The 20143-nt window shown below is 39.5% G+C and overlaps 1 protein-coding gene across 2 annotated transcripts in view; it reads left to right on the forward strand.

The window, feature by feature from the left end:
• The window catches only part of PCMTD1 (protein-L-isoaspartate (D-aspartate) O-methyltransferase domain containing 1), a 65397-nt gene that overhangs the window by 6632 nt on the left and 38622 nt on the right, over positions 1-20143 (forward strand). The window lies entirely within an intron of this gene.

Raw genomic sequence — 20143 nt, forward strand, 5'->3', positions numbered from 1 at the left:
AGCTATGGCAACAGGGTGCACGTAAAGTCCTGGCTTTACATTGACCAGCCTCGTATGAGATGAGCGACACCAGAGAGGAGCACAGTACTCTGCTGTTGAATAGAAGAGAGCAAGGGCTGATGTTCTAAGATCTGGGCACTCGCACTCCACGTTGAACCAGCTGGTTTTCGGAGCAAGTTGCTTTTACAGTTAATTGTGGCAACGAATGTTTGTTTTTACACTCAATATCTAAAATATGAGAACTATACAGTAACCAAACACTTGGAAATGATACAAACATTGTGTAATGATTTCAGTTGCCTCCATAGCTGAAATATTTCGCCCTTCACCAAGTTTCTTAAGAAGTAGCTGGTATCATGTCACAAAGATTTTTCTATATAATGTTGGTGTCTTTTTAAAAATAATATCGAAATCTTAAAATGCTTTGTTTTCATTTATTCTATCTATAACAGTTATACTTTACATAATTTTAAAATACCTATATTCATTAAACTCATGAATAAACAACATGGATATACAAATACAACTTTCAGTTAAAGAATGCCTTTTTCCTGATGATGGCTTCTAAGGAATAGCTATAGTTGGCATCAGCAATAATCAGACTGCATGAATCTAATGGCAAGTAAAGCCATCTTCAAAAATCTTGCTAGGGTGAGTAGCCAGAAACTTGGTAAAAAGCAGAGCACTGAAGTACATACTGTACGGACAAATCTGGCATTGGCAGGGGGACAGGTAAGATGACCTAAATGGTCATTTCTGTAAATAACTTGTAAATCTGTGAATTAATGATAGATCTAGATGTGAGCGTAGTCATGAAATTTGAAGGGCAGTATATAATACACCATTTGATAAATAATGTGCCATCATATGTAATTGTGCAAAAACCTGTAGTATAGTCTTTTAGGGCAGTGTTTCTCAACCTTTTTGATAGCTGGGACCGGCTTCCTATACTGTGTCAGGGAGATCTCAGGGACCAGTGCCAGTCCATGGACCGGTCATTGAGAAACACTGCTTTAGGGTGTAATAAATGTACCACTTATCAGTTCTTATTGTCTCATAAGTGAAGGGGGAACCTCGTCTGTGAGGCAGTATCTTTTTGGAGTTTATTTCCATGTTTATATTTTTAGGGAAAATATAATAGATGTAGAGAGGTAGCTTTTTGAAAGGGATCAGAACACATAGTTCCCATTGTGATAAAGTTACTAGTTTGTTTCATAAACTGAGTCCCGTTCAGTAAATGGCATGTACATGGCCCTCTTTGATGCAAGTGAAAGACTTTCTTCCCTCAGATGAGAGCCTAGTAAATTATACTGGAAGAGGATTAAGACTTCATGAAGAGCCTGTTAAAAATAATGCTTCTGAGGATATCAACAATGTAGGATTATCCATGGTATGTGTCTGCAAGAAGTACTGTCAAGAAAAATTCAAATGTTAACCAGGTGACAGTCTCTTGATTTAGCTTCTTTTTTCTTTTGAAAAAAGCTAGGTGATTTTCTTGAACCATTCTCATGCACCAACCATCCTGTGTAAACAGATATTTATCTGATTCTACATCAGGTAGAATTGACATTTGGATGTTATAATCTGGTAACTGTCCCTTCAGAACAATCACAATTACAGTGTTTGTTTAGAGAAGGCCAGATAACTCTGCAAATTAACATTGCTGAAAGCATGAATTCCCAAGACTAGCACGTTAACAAATTACTAACCCATATATTTTAGTCTCTGAAGTCTGAACCCACACTTTCAGAATGCTTTCTTAACTGAAACGGGCTCAACAATTTTTCTTGAAATTTAACACAGCCACAAAATGTGGAAAAAGTGTTGTGGATTTTTTCCTAAACATAATTGACTGCAAGTTAGGAGCTAAGATATAGATAGGTCTAAAATATTTCTTTAAATTGTAAGGTCGCCTTAGATAATTAAAGCAAGAACAGTCTCTCATATAGTTCCACAACTGGCACAATGGGCTTTGATCCTGTTTGGGGCATATGGTCACTACTGCAATAGAATTAATTTATCATTTTGATACAGATAATAAAGGCAAACCATCAACATGAAGTCTAGCTCAGGATTTTTAAGTTCAAAGTAACTTCATGTAGTGGACTACACTTGCCCCTGTTAACTTTTATGGCTTTACATTTAAATCTTCAGTGTGTTTTTAAAAGCTTGCTGTGAGCAAAGTGAGATACAGTGTTTGTAACGGTAAAGAATGGAAACCTGCAGTGATGTGACCAAGGAAATTAGTGGAAGTTGAAAGCCAGTTTTAAAACCTCAGTAGATTTGAAAAAGATGTCTTAAGATTGGAAACTGGCAAATATAACAATTGTTTGGAAGAGGGGACGTCAAAAGATGAAGCAGGAAAATGGCTTGTAAGTTTATGGTAAAAAACTGAAATAGCACACTTTTTTTGGTTGATTTCTACTTTACACAGCCTGCATAGTTACATGGGAAAGCCTCGGAAAGGTTACATTTTTTTGGTTTTGATCCGAACGTCTCTTTTCATAATTGGAAACTAATACAGCTCTCTCCAGCACCTTAAGAATATGTGTAGGCCCCGGTCTTGTGACTGTGCATGGATTTGTCTACATATATTTACTTGCAGAGTTGGCGCCTCAAGAATGATGAGGCCATTCTGAACCACCAAAGCTTTTGGTAGGGAAAGCATGTATCTAAAGTGTGGGAGCAGAGTGGAGAGAGAGAGAATTTTGAAACTGCATGGAGAAACTCTGCTAAATGGAATTAATTTTTACAAGGTGGAATTTAGACATCAGAACAGGTTTAGTATCCTTAATTTTGTGACGGGCACTATTAAACAAAGGAGATTTTACTGCTCCATGTACATATATTAACCCATCAGTTATGAAGCCATAATTCATTTTAGAATTATGCCTGAACCAATCTGAGAGCCAAATTTAAAGGAGTCCTATCCATTTGAGCATGTACTACTTTTGTATGTAATACTTGTGTGAACATATCTTCTTTTTTTTTAAGTTTTGATCCTAACTCTTATGCCTAAAACCTTCAACCCCTTACCTGGAAGAAGTCATTAGTGGCCTCCAAAAAATCTGATTTAAAGTGACATCAATTCAAAAACAGCACTTCTGCCTTAAAATGTATTTCTTGTGACCTTAGGTTTTACTTGCCAATAGCATTTGGTCTGTTGTCCATTTGATAGTACTTTCTGTAGTTAGTTTTGCTCCTTTGTTTGTGTGGAACTTTCGCACAGCAGGAGGGGAGAGAAAATAAAAATTAAAAGGGAAGTGGAGGAGCGGGTGTTGAACCACTTCTTGAAATTTGACTTTATTACAGTTAATGTGTCGCTTCTAAATGTCCCTTTAAGAAGTTTACCAGTTGTTTCTGTGGTTTCCTCTTTAAGTGTGGAAAGAAAAAACAAGTACTTATATTTTCCTGTGCTCTGTCAAAATGAGATGCAACTCAGTCGTTTGTGCATATCTTCATAATAAGATCATCTCTCGCTTTTCTTGCATCTGTTGAGTAGCAGTGGAAGTAGGGCTGACCTTTAAATTCTTACTGTTTTAAGCTGGTAAATTGAACATCTTATTTAAATACATGTACTATTTCCTACCTGGTTATTATTTCAGGCTGTGTGCATATTTGCTTAGAAATCACTCCATCTACTTACTTTGATTCCCATTTGTCTAATTTGCTTTGCAATCTAAGGTTAAGAAATATATTAAGAAAGCATACATTCTTGAGCCCAAGTTTGAAAACATTGAGGGAAGGCTTGGGGTGAAACCCTTTTTAGTGTGTTTTAGACATCAAGCACCTTTCTTAGAAAAGAGGGTTGGATTTGCAGAGGAGCCTGAGCTCTCTTAATGGGACTTGGTAGTTTCCCAGGCAGTAGGCTATTCTGTGATACAGGCCATGATAGTACAGACAAGAGTATGTTATGAAGGAGACTGATTCAATTGCTTTTACCTACCAGTGGTTTAGAAACAACACTCTTTTCTTTTGCTAAGGAAAGAAACTGCCACTCAATAACAATAGCATCCGATGACTGAGCAGTATTGGTGGATTTAGTGCTACTCTTCTAGTTGTTTGCTGGCTGTGCAGGATTTTGAGTTTGCAGTGTTGGTGTAGCCATGTTGATCCCATGATTTTAGAGGGACTCGGTGAGTGAGGTAGTATCTTTTATTGGACAAACCCCAGACCTGAAGAAGAGCTCCATGTAGCTTGAAAGCTTGTCTGTTTAACAAACAGAAGTTGGTCCAGTAAAAGATATTACCTTACCCACCTTGTGTCTCAGGATCTTGAGGGTAAGTTGGGAACAAGAGTTTGCAGCACAGCCCTGGGGAGGAAGACCAGGAAACAAAGAATCACCAGTTTTATTCATCTGTCCCCGTTTAAGGTACTGCAAGTACTTAACTTGACACCCCCCCCCAAAAAAAAAAAAAAAAAAAAAAAAAAAAAAAAAAAAAAAGTTCTGTTACAAATGAGAAGCAATCCACAAATTCAGAAAACTGTAGCTAATGGAAAAGCAAGTCTTGGAGTGTTGATACCAAGCTGGCATCAGTTTCTCTATTTAGGGCCCAATCCAGCAAATACTTACTATCAAGGTCAGTATTATGAACCCTGAGCATTCACAAAGCATGAGTTAGACCTGAAAAATCATGAGAATTTATAAAGTGTGAGTTTCTATTTGTCTTCTGGTATTTGAGACTCTGGGATCCACACTTAAAAAAAGAAAAGAAAATGGAGATTCTCATGCCTCGAGCTATCCACTTTGCAAGTTTATTGCCTAATACCATAGAGTCCTACTGATGCCTTTTATTTGGTATTTGAAGGATCAGGCCCTTAGTATACCAGACAGTGAAATAGTTGACTGTATTCTTGTGTTTTTTATCGAGACGAACAATCTATATTAAATACATAGGTCTAGGATGAGGTTTCAAATGTCAAGAATGTAGCCATCTGCTATTTTTAGCCTTGACCTCACTTGTATTTTCTTTTGCTACAGCAATTATGGCATAAACAAACTTGAAGTCATGTTCAGAAGCATTGATTGTAATATATAAAAGGCAAGGTGTGCACTTTTAGCTGTGATAAATCTAATCTGTGTAATATCCTAATCTTGAGTGAAGCATGACTCTGAATACATCTCCACAATACCTGGGGTTTTTATGCCAACTCCATTTCTTGTGCATCATGTTTGTGTAATATTTCTCAAGACATGGTAAATAATTGACATTTTTCTCTTTTATATATATAATAGTAGGTTTATATGCAGGTATCTTGACTCTGGATTCTATGAAAACTTTGAAAAATATCAGACTGGTTTCAACAAAGAAAACATAAATTCTGTGGTGTAGAGATTTCCTGCAATTTATTGTATTTTCCAAACTTGAGTGTTTCATGGAAGGGGAGGTTGACTTTTTTTTATCCTTAATGTAAACCCATATGTAGCTGTTGTTTCTTAGACTTCAGGCATACTGAAATAATAGCATGAAATGAGTTTTCCTGTTCTGCTTAATGGAGTGTTAAATTTTCAAGTCTAATTATGACAACTGAAATGCAATCAGGGTTAATGATTTTACTCTTGGTCATTCTACCAGAAATATCCAGCCTATTCTGTGTTCTGTTAGGGCTGGAAGTGACACTTATTTGAAATATTAATATTCCAGTTCTATGAAAGGATGCACTGGAAACAAGTAATCTCAAACTTTTCAAAGCATGGACCGATTAATGGAATGGTTCATGGGCCACCTCTTGACCCACTCAGAATCACAAGGACAATCTCTTTGTTGGTTTGCCATTATGTAACTACACAAACCGCTTACATGGAAAATAAGATGGCATTTTTAGCTGTTTAATGCAGTAAGTGAGTTGTATGGTTTGGGAAAAGATAAGTATTGTCTAGTTTCAGTCCTCCTTTCTCCACCTACTCATCTGAGCTTTCTCACAGATGGTAACAAAGAGAAACCAGCATCATGTGACTCTCCAGCTCACTGCAAGTCATCAGCAAATGTTTTACAGATTATCAGTGGTTTGTGAATCTGTTCTACAGCATAGTGCTGCAAGTGCAAATAGAATATTTCTCTGGGATGAAAATGATCTCTTTGAAGTGGGACAGTTCAAGTTAGGGCTTAATAGGAATATAAGTAGTGTATAGACTTTGTGCTGGCCCTCTCGGCAGTGCATTTGGCTTCTATTAAATATTGATTGTGGATAACTGATTGTTAGTATCCATTTTTTAAAAATATGCTAAAATATAGTTTATATTTCCATCATTGTTTAAAGTGTTAAGCTTCCTTGGTGCAGCTTCTGGTATTTTATTAATCTCCTATAAAACTTGTTCCATCAGCAAAGACAGTTAAGCTTAATAAGCTAAAATATTGTTGAATTATGCTCTTTTTATCTTTAAATGCTAAATTAATAGAACTGTACAAACAGGCTGAGTGGAAAAAAGAGAAAAAATAACCTTAATTTCAGAATTTCTATTATTGAAAATCCTACAGATTTTTTCATCCATTAGATTGATCAAGTTGTGTTTTTAATGGCTTGTTTAGTAGAGTTCAAATTTTGTGAGCCTAATAATACTAACACTTGCGTAAACCAAGGAAAATGCTTTCTTTGAACGTGTCAGTGTGGATCTCAGTGCATGTGTCTCATGTGCATGATACTAGAAGATTTTTTTTTGAATAACAGGGTTGTATCAGTGCCATGTGTATGCCCTATGCGTCCATGCTCCTGCACAAGTACATAAAGGGTGGGATGGCAGTGACTCTGTTTCCTCTTTTCAACCTTACAATATTGATACAACTGCCATGATGCGTATCAACCTGTCTGGACTAAATATTGATGGTTAAAACCTCCTCTATAGGGCTTCTTAAAAGGATGGACTCAAAACCTGTGGGCTTCAAGCCCAGTCCATCCTGCAGTGGGTTAATTCACCTGAAAAGTGGCTGCAGCAGGTGTGTCTGCTGTGTAGGACTCACATATATGTTAAGCAGATGTTTCTCCACAAGAACACATAAGTTGAGATACGAGTCTGAAGCTTTGTCTTCTGGAACAATCCATGAAGGTCTCATCAGACCCTAAGGAGACAAGCTCTAGAGTTCTGCTAGTGGGCAAGCTAGGATTGTCAACTGCTTTATCAGGCAAGCAATGCCAAAGATCAGCACTGAGAAGATGGCATGAAGAAAAGACCCAGCACTAACATCCCCAGCACTGAATCAGACACATCATCATTGGCACTGAAGCTGTTACCAACAACTCTGGTACTGAAGTTCGGCACTGAGTGGGAATGCTCCTGTTATAGATGTAAGCGACTCCAGGAGTAGGTGAGTGTCCTCCCATCAGGAGAAACCATGTAAGGCCTCTAGAAATATAACCATCAAAACCTGCACTGGGGTGAAGGGTAGTGTTAAGGAGTAGCCCATGAGAGAGACAGACTGCTCCAATGGCACACCTCTCAGTGTTAATGCCTGCTGTGGACAATGTGCCCCAGCGAGAACCAGGGCAGTCACTGGTGCCAGAGCACCTACCAGTACAGACCCCTGTACAACATATATTGGCACTGCCTAAGGAGGTTTATTCCTGTTCTCTGTCACATGTTGATACTGGACGCTTAGTGATCAGTGTGGATAACAGTGAGACATGGTACACTCGATTTGCAGATCAATAAGGTTTAATGTGCAAGGTTTTCTATAAATATATTAGTTAAATACAAAGCCTAAAATTAACTACAATATAGCATACTCACTAAACTTGGAGAGCTAAGCAGTCACTTAGAAGGCTGTATACAGGAGCTGCTTTCTTCAGGGGCCCTGCCAGGGAGTCAGTGGAGCCTCTGGTCCAACCAGCAGCACTTCCCGCGGAATGGGATGTTGATGGAGCATGCCCCTTTGTCTAAGTGGTGACTTTTTATACCTTTCTATACACAACTTTCACCTCATTACCTATCTCTTAATTATTATATACTCTATCACCTACATTGGGTTCTCACCTGTAACCACATTCCATTCTCACCATAATAGTTGGGGTCATCAAAACAACATCTGGTAATAAGAGGGGCGATAAACAAAATATGCCCCTTTGCAGTGGAAAATGTTCCCCAGACATTCAAGGATAACTTGTTATTCCCATCACTGTTACCTATGTGCAGCTTCAAGCAGATGTATTTTGTCTTATTATGTGCCGTGGTATGCAGAAACTGAGACATCTGCAAGGTTACTTAGTATTCCTCTTTGTCTATGCCAACTGGAAGATGTCAGGTTGCTGAGGCCAAAATAATCAAGCAAGCAACATAAGCTGTGATAGGCCCCAAAACAGTAGTCATGCAACTCAAATTGCACTGGGCCCCCAACAATCCCTTCTTTAGTGGCCACCATAACTTAATAGGCCACCACGATAACTCCTTTACACACACCTCCAACTATGGCTCAAGGCACCCCAGCTGGGGCCTGAGCGATTAGGATCTTCTCGCCGGCAGGGTATATCGTATAGCATCACATCACTCGTATGCGGGGATCTTTTAATCCCTTGAGTTGCTCTAGGGACCTTTAGTCCACCAAAAGTGTCCCACTGCAGCCATTATAGAGACTATCTGCGACACACACGAACACAATGGGATGCAGTGCTAGATTTAAGATCCCAGTGGCAGTGGGGAACCATCCCAGTAGGGTTTCCCACCAACTGTGCTCTGTGGCAGCTTTTGCAGCATCTAGACTTTGATTACTTTAGTCCCATCATGTTTGACCATCAAATTTACGGTTCTCAATTGTCACTGAATGTGTGTAAGCAGGGCTATCATATTTGAGTGTGTTAGCATGCATTGTTTCAAATCAGTTTTGATTCTCAGTATCATGGGTTGAACCTGTTCTACAGTATTAATATTTGTTACTAATAACTGAAATATATTTTTGGTACTTCAGAAATTACATCACATAATTCCAGTACAGCAACATTACAATAACATTTATTTTTGGTGAGATTAAGATCTCTCTTGTAAATTCCAGTAATTTCAACCTGGGTACATTGCGTGCGTACACAAACACAACTTTGTCCAATATACAAAATGGTAGAATTAATGCTACTATTGGGTAACAAGGCATATTGACAATTCCATACATCCAATTCATCTTTCTTACAGGGATATGCAAATTGTATCAGTGGTTCTTCACAAATATATCCCAATTCTAATCCTGACATAGCTTCACGTATGCAACTTTGTAAACTAACCAATCAAATTTCATTTCCTTTTTTTAATCCTCATGCCAGATGTTCAGTAGGCCATAACACTTTTTGCATCAGGGTGGATTGATTTAAATCACCAAGTGAAAATCATTGATTTAAATCAAGTTTCCCACTGAGACTACTTCACATATTTCTTAAAACAATGGTGCAAATCTGATCACGAAAACATGTTAATTTACAACTCAATACAGCATTTTACAACATCTAGGGAGGGTATTCTTTGTGTAATTTTTTAGATAACTTGATTTTTATTAATTTAGGAAATAGTACATAATACTCATTACCTCTGTCAAGCTGCAGATGCAGCAACAGTACATTAGGAATGGTAAGAACTAAATCATATACACAAACACAATAGCACTTAAATTTTATTAAACTAAATCTTAAATGTTATATAAATGTTTCACATTTGCAATGGCAGCAGTCTCCTGAGTTGCCAGCTGACGGCTGTGCTGAAACTTTTTTTAAATTTAATTTTCAAATTTTATTAACTCTAACAGACAAGTCATCACAACACTAAACGTAGGCTGTCCTTAAAACTTCTACAACTAGCTCTCATCTTCCCCACTCCCACTGTCATTTTTATTCATAGACTGAAACAGAAATACGAGTTTTCCTGCTCTTTCAACTCCCAGTTGATTTCTTAGCTTTAAGTGAATAATACCAAACGATTAAAATATTCTCTCTGTGATGCAGAGGAAGCTACTGCTGTGAAAAGTTGGCTTAGCAACTGAAGGAACTCTGTTTCGAGATGCCTGGCTAATGATTTCCACCAATTCAGGGACGTGACTTTGTTCAAAGCATCATCAGTAAACGTATTGTTTAAATAGTTCTGGTCCAGCCCTGAAATTTATTATAATTGCCATAACTGAGGAGTGATTTTGAGATGCCAATGCCATGGCAGCATCATCTTCTTTTATATCTGGGGTCGAGAATGTTTGCAAGAAAATAAGGTGGAGTTAGTGCTTGATCCATTTGCTTCTTTATTGCCTGCAGTTTCTTTCTGATGAGGTATTTCTTCAATGTCTCTTGAAGTGCTGTCCAAATTTTAATAGCATCAGCAATGCAGCAACAATTTCTCTGAAGTTTAAGGCTATAGATAGAGGCTTCAGTATACTGAGCATATCCTCTACATTCCTCTTTAATCCAATATTAAATTCTTTGGATGAGATACTTCCATCTATTTTATCACTGTTTTCTTCACAGCTTTATGAGAATAGGCCAGTTCTTAATAAATTGTTCAAAACAACCAACTACAGAATTCCATCAAACATCTTGAGGGAGATCCTCCTGCTCTCTTCGATGAAGCTGAATGGGGATGTAGGTGAGATATGTTAATATTTTGCATGCCTACATGTACTTTCACAAGGTGTAACTTTGGGGTTTCCAGCACTTGGCTCCTATAATTTTTTTTTAATACCAAGTCCCCGACATCGTATTCTTTGGGCTCAGGAGCACAATGTACAATTACACTCTGATAGGTGTTTATATACATCACTACACTGGCAGAGGGATTTACTAAACCCACTGTGGATAGTATACCTTTAGCTCAGTAACGGGTCTTCCCTTCATCAGACGAAATATCCCCATGTAGTAGTAGCTAAAATCAGCTTTGTTGTAAATTACTTCAGACAGATTTTTGACATCAGAATAGTATGGTATTTTGTTCCTCTCTGGTCCAGTTCATTCTTTGTAGATGAATCAAATTGTCAGAGCCGGCTTCCTCTCAGGGGGTACTCATTTTGATAGCATTAATTGTGGGTTGCTCGTCAAAAATTACAAAATTACAAAAAATTACAAAAAAAGTTATTTTAAGCTCCAAAGCATCTTCCCCCAGCCATACGTTGATGGGCAGGGGTACCATTCCTCAACATTTGTCTAAAATTGCACCGTCTTTCCCGTTCACACAAGCATAGCACAGCCAATACACAAAGTAAAACAACAATGGCAAGAACCCTATTCAACTCTCCTTCATATTGCATATCTTAATTTTTTTAGCCTTCAGGAATCTGTGTGATAACTATCTTTAAAAAAAAAAAAAAAAAAAAAAAAAAAAAACCACAAACAAAGGCGGGATATATAGATCCCATTAGTATAATCAATTATTTATATATATTTAATCTCTATATTTGATGGTATCCAGCGGCCTGCAAAATCAATAGGCATGGCAGAGGAATTGTACTGTGGTATTCTATTATTCCCTTCACCTATAAACTCTATTGGTCCTACTGAGAACCACATAATTTGGCCGTCATCACATTCAATTGACCATTCAGATATACAACAGTCACTTCACAATTGAATAAACCGAAGTGGGCTGTGGCAAAAGGCTTGAAATATTAAAATAACTCAGCATTAATTCAGGTTTGATTTACCATGAAGGCAGTGGAGCTTTCTCAACCAGGTTTCGTGTTGGACATGGAATTTGTGCTGCAGTGGAATTTTGGTACTATTTTAGAGACAGTCCTCTCTGTCAGTGTGGGCAGCAACAAACCATGACACATATTGAGGACTGCAAAATAACTCAACTTCTTGAAGGTCTTCGTGCATTGAACATCGTTGATAAGAATGCTGTGGCTTGACTTGACCGGATTGCATACGTCAAATAAAAAAACAAAACACAGAAGACAACACCAAATGCCTGAACTTCTGCTCCAAAGGGGGTGTGAGCCAAGGCTGATTGCCAGAAGCCTTTCTTCATCTATTGTCTCAAGAACTCCTATATGCCTTTCTGCCAATTCCCCTGATCCCCAGGATAAAATCCAAGATCAAACTGGGCAAGGTTTTGATAATCCTGATAGTCCCTTACAGGTTGAGACAGTTTTGGCTGTCATATGTATTGCAGGTGGCCTCTTGTACACTTCCCAACCTGTCCACATATAATAGCTCAGAACCAAGGTCACATGCTGCACCCAGAACCACAATCATTGCACCTGGTGGCATGGAAATTGTTTGCTTGAATGCTACTAACAGAGACAGCTCCTTGCAGTTTCAGGAAATTTTTTTACAAAATAGAAAACCTTCTGTTTGGAAAATTTTCTCTCAAAATGGAATTTTAAAAAAAAAAGTAGGTAGCCCAACACAATCTGGACCCTGATACCAAAGATCCTCAATTACATGCTGTACCTTAAACATAGTAGACTATCATTTAACTCTCTCAAGGTTCCTCTTGCAGCAGCACTGGTCCGTTAGACCATGGTACAGTCAGTCATACTGTCTTCTCACATCCCATGTTATCAAAATTCAAGAGCCTACTTAAGTCTTGCTTTCTGGTTAGAGACCAGAATTTCATGTAGGACCTCATCATGGTCTGAAAACTCATGGAGTGTTTGTTTGAACCCCAGTTTGATTGCTTTTTATACCATTTGACTATCAAGACTGTCTTTCTGTTTACTGTCACCTCAACATGTAGAGTCAATAAATCCAAGCTCTGACCAGACTACATTACACATTCTTCCATAGATATAAGGTAGCAGTGAGACCAAACCCCAAGTTCGTACCTAAGGTGGTCTTGTCAGACTTTTTCCCAAAGCTTGCACTTGACACCAGGAGCAGAGCTACATACTTTGGACAAATCCAGAGCTTTGTTGTATTATTGTAATACTAAGCCTTCCATCTGTCTTCCACTCTTCTTCATGGATGTATCCAGCCCATCAAAAGGCCAAGCTATCTTGACTCAGATAATCTAAGTGGATCAGACAGTGCATTTCCGCCTGATACCAGATGGCTGGTGACCATCTCCCTCTGAACATCAAGACAAACTTCCACCAAGGCAGAGGCAGGTGCCTGCTTTAGGAATGTGCCAATCTCAGAGATTTTAAGGCTACAACGTGAAACAACCCACTGACTTGTGTGAAATACTATGCCTTTCATGTGACAGGCAGGTCAGATGCCAAGTTTAGGAGAGCAGTACTTCAGTCACTGTTTGATACAGCTAAAACTCCTCACTCCCACTGTTAAGGGAAGATACTACTTGCCTTTGACTTACAGTGGGATCCACACTGACTACATCTCAAAGAACCACAATTATTCCCCATTCTATCCTTTACACCAGGGGTGGGGAACCTTTTTTATGTCAAGGGCCTGATGGTGGCCCTGGCGGCGGGGGAGAATTCGGCGGCGGCGTGGTTTCGCGGCGGCGGGGTTCCGTGGGGGGCGGGGGACGCTGCCCGCCGCTGAAGTCCCCCCTGCTGCCGAAAAGGGACAAACAGCGGCAGGGTTTTCGGCGGCAGAGTTTAGGCGGCGGGCACTGCACCCCCCCCCTTCGGAACTCCGCCGCCGCCGTGAAACCGCGCCGCCGCCGAATTCCCCCCGCCACCAGGTCCAGAACAAATGATTTTGCGGGCCTTATACGGCCCGCGGGCCGGACGTTCCCCACCCCTGCTCTACACCATCTTCCCTTGATCTATATTCTTAGATTTCTATTTAATGAATGCCAATATGCTGTCTGTTGTAACAAGTAACTGAATATCCTCTCTGTCAAGGAGGACAAGTACTTTGTAGGGTACCTACTTACTTATAAGTTTAATGCTGACTAATTCTAAAGTCTGGTACCTCTTGGTTCTTTGAATGTATCCTTTTGTTTAAACGGAGATGTCTGGAAGTACATAGGTTAGAATTTTTTTTTTGTCTGCATTGGGAGTAGCAAGCATTGAAACTAGTGTTACATAGTATATCAAATGAGAAATTGTTGAAAAAATTCAGCATTTTTTTTCTGAAGTTTAGAGAACTGGATTATCCAAAATTTAATTCAGGATAATTGGATAACTTTTTAAAATGCATCAGGGACTAATTGTTATACGTGAAAAACAAAGTAATAAGCTTCATACATAAAGTTCCCTTGAAAAAACCCTTGTGATTTACTGTGTTGACAAATGCACATGTAAGTCCTCCATGACAGGAAACTTATCTCCACATCAGCTCCACTTGAGAATGACAAAGTACATAACATATAGAATAAATGTGGGCCAAACACTGCCATTAGCATTCAACCTATGCTAAGTATGGCATGTAGGGGAGGAGTGGAATTTCAGACAAGAAAAACAAAACCTAGTTTGACAGGAAACAGTTACTTAGAAAGGAGTCTATGCCAATTCTAGCTCAAAGAAAATAACTGCGGCCACTCTGTTTGGGCAGTCAGGCAAATGATTAAACAGTTTCCCCTGTCCAATTGCCATATATAAATGGAACACCTCAATAAGGGAACCTGCAAACATGGAAGGACACAAAAGATGCCCACAATTGGTCAATTCAACCAGTACTCTAGAAGTACTCTTTGATTAGTCACTTATGCTCAGGTCAGTGAGGAATCCCCACTTGACGTTCTTCTGAAAATTATATTGATCAAGCTTAAGACTCAGTTCTGCAATCTGATCTGCACAGGTATGCATTTACACCTGCAGGTTTACTTTGATAGCAGGCAGTAGCTTGATAGCGTTTTTATGTAATGATTAGTACAGTAACTGGTGGTGTATTGTATAATACTGTATTTACACCCTGTTGAAACCTGTGGCATGTGATTTTATTTATTTATTTAGGTGCCTCAGCACAGTTGACCTCTCAAGGTACCTTCCAGCCCTATGTTTCTGATTCCGTTAATTACTTCAAGGAATGTTTTATTGAAATAGGGAAGGCTGACAGTGAATGTCAGCGTGGATGAGAGCATTAGTAAAATAACTACTGGTGTATTTTTAGACTAAAGAAAGGAAGGAGGGTGGGTGGGTGGCATGGATACTGACTTCTAAATACTCCTGTGACACTGGTAGACCAGGTGCCAGCTCTTGCCAAGGCTATAGGCGTCAGCTGAGCAGATTCATCGCTGGAAGCCAGATCACCTCATTTGTATGTTAGCGTTGTTTAAGATCAAGAGTGTGCCCAAGGGTGGGCCAGCATGGGCATGGCCACCCCCAATAATTGGCAGAGGCACAGAACTCCGCCAGGGCGGGGGAGAGCGAGCTCCTCCAAAAGTGGCCAAATTTTCATTCCTATGAACGGTTCTGTTTAAGATAGGTGTTAGACTTGTAAGGCTTTGTTTAGTGTTTAGATTGTATAAAATGCTTGTAAGTTGTGGCATGCATTGATTTTACTGTATCCCATGTTATAGGGTAATATGTAAGTTTTGCTTTATAACTGTAAAAATGCCTGCTTTGAACTTGTGAACACAGGCAAAAGAATGGTTCCCCTGCCATCAAGGACTATCCCCTGTTCATAAATAGGTCATTGTGAAACATCACAATACATAGACTGGGTCAATGGCCCTCATACACCCGTGAAAATGCTACATATAAGACAGCTTGTCCTTTCAGCGTGAATTCTGGAAGAAGGAAATAGATATCTGACATGAAAATTCTTTGTCTCTTTGCTGTTTGGACTCTCACAGAGCTGGAGCTAGGATACAAAAGCAGAGATCCCCAGGGTCAACCTGGGTTAGTCATTGGGTGCTGACAGATTACTACAGCTCTGTCACATTATGGAATCATAGACTGTAACCCATTTGTGTATATATGTTGCCTGCTTTAACCTATAAATAATTCTCTCATTTTTTTTTCTTAGTTAATAAATCCTTATTTAGTTTACTATAGGATTGGCTACAGGCATTGTTTTTGGTCTGAGATCTGAGGTACAAATTGACCTGAGGTAAGTGTGTGGTCTCTTGGGACTTGGAACAACCTGAATACTTTTTGATCTTTGGTGTAAGTGACTACTTATCACTAAATCCAGCTTGCATGAGTGACAAAATAGACAGGAGTGCCCAAGAGGACTGTCTCTGACTCCATGGTAAGACTGTTACAGTGCTTCAGGAGTTCATATTTGTTCCTGTGTTGGTGAAATCTAATTATAGAATATATCGTTTGGGGTGTCTGCCTGGCTTCTTGACAGTCTGCCCTGAGGTTGGCACTGAGTCATGAGCCACTCCAGACAGCATGACAACTCTATTTAATTTTTTTATTGAGATATGCAAGTCTTTCTGGCTGTATGAATTATTTTCTAGCACTATTACTGTAATGCCAGAAATCACAAACTTCCATAAACATAAACTTTAAAATAATATGTACTTTATTAACAACAAAACATGCCAGTTAAGAGTCAGCAACTTTCAGATAACTTTGACTTTACTAGTGACACACCATAACTGTGCAAAAAGTGCAACATACAGATTGGACACCAGCATATCACAGATGACAGTTCGTGTGATCAAAACATATGTTGTTACTTCCTTCCTGATGCCAAATGCCAGGACCTCAGTCACTGCTGCAGGGTATGAGAAGATGCTGCCTTTTCCTCCTCCTCCTCTCAGTGGTTGCAGGGGGGAGGGTGAGGGCCCTGCTAAATGTAGCATCTAGTTTGTTAAAAAAGGTACTAATAATGTGTTGACTCCATAGCTAGTATTGTTTGCTTTCACTTTTTGGTACCTTTGCCTCAGCTCCTTTCCCTTTGCATGGCACTGACTTGGAACCTAAGACCCATTGAGTTTCAATGAGGCTTATGCTCCTAAATGCCCAAGGCACTTTTGAGAATGTTATCTGATACTGTTTTGGAGTGTACTGGAATTAACTTGATTAAGGGTATTTTAGTTCTCATATTGGCCAATATGGAAGAATTGGCTGAGAACTTGGCATTTAAGTAATGCTGATCACAGAAGAACATGGTATTAAGAATAGAGGATGAAAGTACTAGTATAAAGAACTTTAATGAACTTTAAAAATAAATAATAAACCTCTATAAGAGTGTGGTTAAGATCCCATGAACACAAACTAAAGAAGTATCTGAAGGGATTAATGTTCAAGGCACAACAGAAAACAAATGGAAGGAAAATGGAAAGTAATAAGACCAATATGGTTACACTAGGTGCTTTTAAAGGCCTAAAATTAAAACCCCTTTTTTTTTAAGTGTGTAGCAGAGAGGAGAGATTACAGGGAGAGACTACATGGGATAATAAAGACATGTAAAGTCAAAACTGAAAGGGCATGATTAGATTGCAGTGGATGTGAGTTCTTATGCAGTCCATTAGCTTAATGTTCTGAAAGGTTTGTGAAAATACTGTGCATATAACAATTCCACTGGCCATTAAGAACCTCATTAGGAATATTCAAATAGTTTTACTTATTGAAGTTGAAGGTAAATTTTCACAAATGGCTGTTTAAATTGAAGATGTAATTTGCAGTTCTCCAATAATGGGTGCATTTTTCCAAGTATATCTAGCCGTTTGGAACATGTATTCCTGAACATTTTGTTACTATCGATTCTTCCTTATTGACAAGTCTGCCATTCTTAAAGTACGTATATCACTGTTTGAGGGCAAGCTGCACTTTAGACCTCTTTAGTTTCTCTTGAGTGCACCTCTCTGATGACAGGTTTCACTACCTTCACCCCTCTCAAATAGAACCATGCAGTTCTACCACTCCTCCCCCACATTTGCCACTTGTGATAACATGGCCTATCCACCTGTGCATGGCACCTGTATGCCTTTTTCCTCCAGGAATCTGTGCCCAGTGGCTGATTAAAATGACTCAGAAACAGTGTCTTCAAAACCAAGTAGTCACCCAAAGTAGTCACCCAAAGGTACAAGCAGAGAAAAGGGATAAACCCAACGCTCGAGTCTTAATTTGCAAGGAAGAAATAAAGTTTAATTTTGATTGCAAGGAAAGAGAACTGGGAGAGACACACCCCTGCAGCACTCTCTCTGGGAGACTCACCTCCAGTTGCAGCTGCCCATTTGCCCCCTTTTTAGGGTGACCAGATGTCCTGATTTTATAGGGACAGTCCTGATATTCAGGGCTTTGTCTTATATAGGCTCATATTACCCGCCCCGTCCCAATTTTTCACACTTGCTATCTGGGATGGATTCTTTCTTCTTTGAGTCAGGGTCTTTAACCTGGAGCCTGGCAGTGGCCATTTCCCAATTAATAGCTCCCCCATTGTTCCGTTAAGGACCTTAGGGTTCACCTCCAGAAAGAATCCCTATCTTTGTCATTGTTTTGATTTGTTGCCTGTGTGTACCCCTATCAGCTTCCTTTGATTTAACTCCAAGCAGGTAAATGGAGGTATATTCATAAAATATACAAATGGCTACCTCATTCTCCACAACACACAATATTCATTGTTTGGAAAGTATTTGTATTGTGTATTATTCTGTTCATTACATTCATTTTAAACACAAAAGGCCCATCATTCGGCGATAGATCAGTAAGAGATGATGGAAGGACCAAAATGCCCATATTGATTTTTCTGCTCACATTCAAGTCCAGAGAAGACTGTTCTCCTGAAAGCAGTGGTTCCCAACCTTTTTGGCTCGAGGATCAAAGATAGCATTTTTATAACCCTGAAGGGCCACCAGTCTCCGCCAGCAGCCCTCTTTCCCCCTCCGCTCCCCCGGCAGCCAGATGGAAGGAGTTCAGTGAAGAGGCTGCCTCCTTGCTGATCTCCCACCCTGCTGGCTGCAGCAGGGAAACTGCATGCATCTTGTAGCCACATGTGCTCCACCTGGGTCCCTAGGCAGTGGCTCCCTTCTGCAGCCAGGGGAAAGGGAGATCAGTGCCCCCCTCCCTCTGGTTCCAGCAGGGACCCAGCATCTATGGACCCAGGTGGAGCACTTTGCCATGCTCGCTGCTACAGCCAGGGGGAGGGGAGCATTGATCTCCCATCCTCTTGGCTGCAGCAAGGAGCTTGCACTGGTCTTGTAGCCCCACTGCAACGCACTCCTCCAGATCCTTAGGCACCAGCTCCCTTCTGCAGCCAGCAGGAGGGGAGTGGCAGGCCACTTTAAAAGACCCTGCGGGCCATGGGTTGGGAACCACTGCCTTAAAGTTATACAATGTGTACAAGACATATGTCCTTGAGTTTTACTATCAATGGTTACAATATTATCCGAGCCAAAACATTGTGTGTGTGTGTGAAGTGTCAGAGGACATAAAATATACATTTATGAAAGCAAGTTCTTACGACTGAATTGTGTATAGATTTGCACACTAAAAGATGAGACTATTACATCATCATACAGCAACAAATTGGAGCCATTATCTTTAAGAGGAAAATGGGGGCTATTGATTCAGCTTGAGATGTCTTACCTTGCTAAGTAATACTATTTTTAGAGCTGCTAAGCAAGAATAAGGTGAACTAGGATATCACTTTAAATTTCTTAAGGACAAATTACTAGTACATGAATTTTCTTTCCCTAGCTTCCTTGTTACTATAAGCTGATATATTTGCATACAGGTTACCAATCCACCTCAAGACAACTACTGGTGACTTCATTTACAATTCTTGCAGGAAAAGTTAGAGTTACAGAGCTTTTTTATATTGAGATAATGGGGCTAAAGTGGGCCAAGTTGTTGTGGAAGCATTTTAACTCTTGAAATTCCTGATATTTGTATATTTAAATTCTTAACATTAATGTTGCCCCAGCATAGTTTTTGCACCAGTGTAATAGTTTGTACATCAGTCTCTTCCTTCTGTTTGCTTTTCTTGTCACAAAATTCAGCAGTTTTGCTGTATTATGGGCATGTTTAAAGTTGTATAATGAAAGGTTTTCTGTTCAAGTACCTCACTTCAACAGTAGTGTTGCACTGGTCACTTCAATCAAACTAACATTAAGGGCCAGATTTTCCGGCAGTGGTAGGGGTGTACAATTGTGTATACCTGCGATTTGTAATCTTGCAAATTCCTGACTTATTAGACCACACAAATAGGCATGCACAAACTGGAGATTTGACGAGGTAGATGAGATAAAGTATTCTAAAATAGGCCGAAACCTCACTGGGATATATGATCCTGCTGCAAGTGCCAGTTGGAAGGTCTCTAAATCGTTGGTAGTAAAATAGCAGCTGGTATGCTTTTTGTGAATGAAGTCTCATATATTCTATTAGAATGCATTCAAGCCATACGAGGCAAAATGCCCATATTTAATTGGCACACATTAATTAGC

This window comes from Emydura macquarii, unplaced genomic scaffold (assembly GCF_026122565.2).
Source record: "Emydura macquarii macquarii isolate MOO-44397 ecotype Brisbane River unplaced genomic scaffold, CSIRO-AGI_Emac_v2 contig_1477, whole genome shotgun sequence".
NCBI lineage: Eukaryota > Metazoa > Chordata > Testudines > Chelidae > Emydura > Emydura macquarii.